Source organism: Lygodium microphyllum, chromosome 17 (assembly GCF_053477565.2).
Source record: "Lygodium microphyllum isolate KBCC chromosome 17, Lygodium_microphyllum_v1.1.10, whole genome shotgun sequence".
NCBI classification, from domain to species: domain Eukaryota; kingdom Viridiplantae; phylum Streptophyta; class Polypodiopsida; order Schizaeales; family Lygodiaceae; genus Lygodium; species Lygodium microphyllum.
Window position 1 is genome coordinate 88,318,795 of NC_141151.1, and position 4,191 is coordinate 88,322,985.

Below are 4,191 nucleotides of genomic sequence, written 5' to 3' on the forward strand. Positions count from 1 at the left end.
CTCACCCTCTTTGCCTTGAGACATTGAGCTATCCATGTCACATATACTTCACTCATTTCTAATCTAGCTCAAGCCATTATATTACCTCCCATTTTTCTCCACTTTTATTGATCCTTATCCACAAACCTTATATCTAATCTTATCCTCACTGACATAGACTACATTATTACTTTGTGCCAACATGCATATGCTTCAAATAGTTTCCTAGCTCCTTGCCCTTGCCACGTGTTTATTCTCGCCTCTTTTGTTAAGCTTTGAATGTTCTTCCTTATCAAAATTCTTTGTCACAATATATTTCTATCACATCATGCAAGATATATGTTCCATCCTTCTATCCTCATTAAGTCCATTATTCACTCTCTCTTATCAACTAGTGGAATACATACAAAATTCTTTGATGGAAAATCCTAATTCCTCTACCCCATGATGGCCCCTCACATCCATCTCTCTATAATGAATCTTCCATTCCATGCTCTCATGCTCTCAACTCATCCATCCTAGCATGTTCTAGCTCTCCCAGACACTCTCAATACTGCAATGTTTGTCACCCCTATGAGCCTCTCCTCTTGCATCTTAAAATAGAGGACTTTATCTTAGTTGGAACAACAATTGAAGAAGGGGACGCCCTTTGTACTCTACATCTCGAGGCCCAAGAAGGCATTGTCTATGGCCCCTCTATTGAATTGTATTCTTCAACACATTTGTATGGTACTTTAGTAGCAAGAAGATGGCAAAACCTCAGCACTCTATCAGTTAACAATGTGGATACACCTACTATTCATCATCAACTCTTATTGGATATTTCTACCAACCTTCAAGGTCACTCCCTCATCAGGTACATTGCTTCCACTTCTTTTACATCTCTATCTTCTATCCTATTTCCTTACATTTGTCACTCGGCATCTAGTCTTTATCTAAAATCTACTTCAATATCAAGATCACATCCTAGTCCTTATCTCACACTCTCTCTATGGGCTCAATATCCTCATATTCTAATGGTCACACACACACTCCACTTCACTTGTGTGCCACTATCTCTTGAATAAATGAAATTGCACACACTTTTGGCTTCCTCCTACACATTTGGGATTCTCAGAATGTTTCCAAGTTCACGTCAAAATCCTTTCTCTCTTGACTATCTCATTGTCACATCACTACTGCTCAATGTGCAATCCTGAATCCCTACACATAATGTTATCCTACCATAACATTCCATCCACACTATATTTATTTATGTCCCATCAATCCCAATATATCAAATCATAATTTCTTTCTATCCTATCCTATCCTACCTTCCTCTTGCAATAATCTTGCTCTAATTGTGTACCCAAATCTCAATCATTATTCTACGTTGCATGGCAATAACCTCATCAACAATCACAAGTACTCTCTCTTCCAATTATCTATCGGTATCATCATGAAATGGTCTGTCTCTTGCCTTACCCAAATCATCATCTACAAATTGCATCTTTCTCTAATTGGCCAACTATTTTTGCCTTTCAAAGGAGGGGAAAAGAATGGATAAAGTACAAAGAAATACTTGTGCACATTTGCACAAACTACTTTGTATGGATAAAAGAGCACATTGACACAGAGTATGCAATTACTAAAGATGTCACTGCTCAACTTTTGGAGTCCTCTCAAAGACAATATGCTTGAAATTGCTCATCAATCACTTACTATTTTACACTTCCGTATTCATCAACAACCTTTCCAAAGATCATATCACAAGCACCTTATCAATCTCTATCTTACTATGGTATCTAGTGCCATTGGGATCATATTTCCATCTACAAACATGCTCTCACCGTTATTTTACTCCACAACTATCAAGCTCCAATTGAAATACATCATATGTCTCCATGATGAGCCAAAGTCTATCATGAAGCAAACTATGGCAATCGGCTCTTCATCAAGGTATCCATCAACCAAAGCCCAAAGATCTTCATCATCAGCTTACATCCCTTAAATCATTGCAAGCAAAGATTGATCTATACCTTCTACAACAACAAGGACAAGGTCTCATGCTATAGTCATCATTGTAATCTTACTTCTCTTGTAGCCAAAATTATTGGTAGAAAGTCTTTATACTACAAAAGAAAATCCTATTTTCTTTTGAGAAGGGAGGAAGAATGTTAGAAGATATTGTTAAACTTTTCTAGAGAGGGGGAATGTTAGAATATTAGATTGTACTCATATAAACATGAACTTAGAGAATATGTAGGAAGACAATATCTACATATTTAGGAGAACTAGATAAGATGGATCTAGAACATGTGGAGGATACTTTACTAAGAGAAGCTACCATATCCACATATTTATTGTATATAAATGTGTGCTCTCACCTATTCCAATGTAGATGTGTGTAAGCAAGTGTGCATTACAACTGTGTGGTTCATCTCCATCTCATTGTCTCATTGTCTCTCTCTCTTTCTCTCACAATCACTTTCACTACAATTGGCTCTTGTTCATTTTGATATTTGTGGTCCCATGCTCTATCAGTCTTTGGGTAGTGTTAAGTATTTTGTTATGTTCATCGATGATTCACCAAACAAGGTGACGTGTGTAGTAATGATGGAGGAGGCCCGTCTCGTGTGTGCATAGGGAAACGAGAACGTACCTTACTCCAATTGTGGTAACATCCCTCAAACCTCACCTCTCAGTTGTTGATGGAAGGGAAATCAATCACACTCTGCCCCCCCTCTATCTCACGCTATGTTAATTAATAGAGAGGGCAACCCGTTCTTGAACCCCATTGATTGAATCCTTATTGCCACTCGTGGAAGGTTGTATGCCTTGTGCGCAATTGATGGTTCAATAGTGCATCCCGCCCTTCTATGCCAGCATATAGTGCAAGAAGGAAGGCCAAGGAGCCCCATAGTGCCGTGCATAGAAACACTCATATAAAGTTTGGACCTATCCCATAAAACAAAAATTAGGTGTTTTACCTGCTTTTTAGTGCTTTGGTTGAGAACCAGTTTGGGCATATAGGCTGAAATGTCTAAGATCAGATAATGGGATGAATATGTATCTCTAACTTTTAAGAAATTTTATGATGGTCAAGACATTAATCATCATTTGATCACTCCTTATAATGCATCCTAGAAATTCCTAGGATCGGATAATGGGGGTCAAGTATGTATCTGTACCTTTTAAGTAATTTTATGATGATAGAGACATTAAGTGTCATTTGATCACTCCTTATAACCCACCCTATAATGGTATTGCTAAGCATGGGAATAAAACCATTTAGGAGAGGGTCCATAGTATGCTCTGTTGAGATTTGCAATCACATCCATGCTGCCCCTTTGTAAGAGCAGATGGTGGCTGAAGACATGCAGGCTGCATGAATCCCATATGCATAGAGAGGAAGACTGGCACCTACCCATCTCTATATAACATTGTACTTGGATGTCACTTTCATATATGATGAATGCAATATCATGATGCTTTCCTCTTTCAGTTAGTGTCTTGGTCATTGTCAGTCTTATACACAAGATTGTGTTTATGAGTCCAAGCTTCCATCTTGGAACCTAATTCACTTGGTGTAACAGGTTAAGTCTTTGTATATGTCATCATGAGCTTAATATTTATCTTCCATCCACCATAGCTCCTGCCATTCTCTAGATCCCACATCTTTTCACATGGTATCAAAGCTCAGTTGAGCATGGCCCAGCTCTCCTTTCACTCCTCTCAGCTCCTCCTCATCTCAGTCTAGCTCAATGTGAGTGTCTAACTCCAATTCCTCACTTGAACCCCATAATCTTTCGTCCCATATAAAAAGTTTTGAAAATGATTCAGCCTACAGCTCACACAGAGCTAAAAACCAGTCACATGTAGTAAACGCTAAGATGGGAAGCCATAGCTTTTCAACTTCAAGCTTTTAGTTTACCTCATCTTTATTCTCTCTCTCCTACCCAGCTAAGGCCACTCTAATCCATTGATTTTCTAAAGTTTCAAGAAAGACTCACCACTCCAATCATCAAAGAGGGGAAGTGTTTTTGGAAGACTTGAAGATCAAGCATCCATAGCTCACTTCCAGAGCCATAAGCACCAAAGCTTCAAGTTTACTTCATTCTCTCATTCTTACCACTTAGACCAGGCTACCACCACTGAAATCCACTGATTGCCCATCAAATCAGTGAGGAGGGGAGACCTTGGAAGATTTCAAGATTTAAAGACCTTCATCGG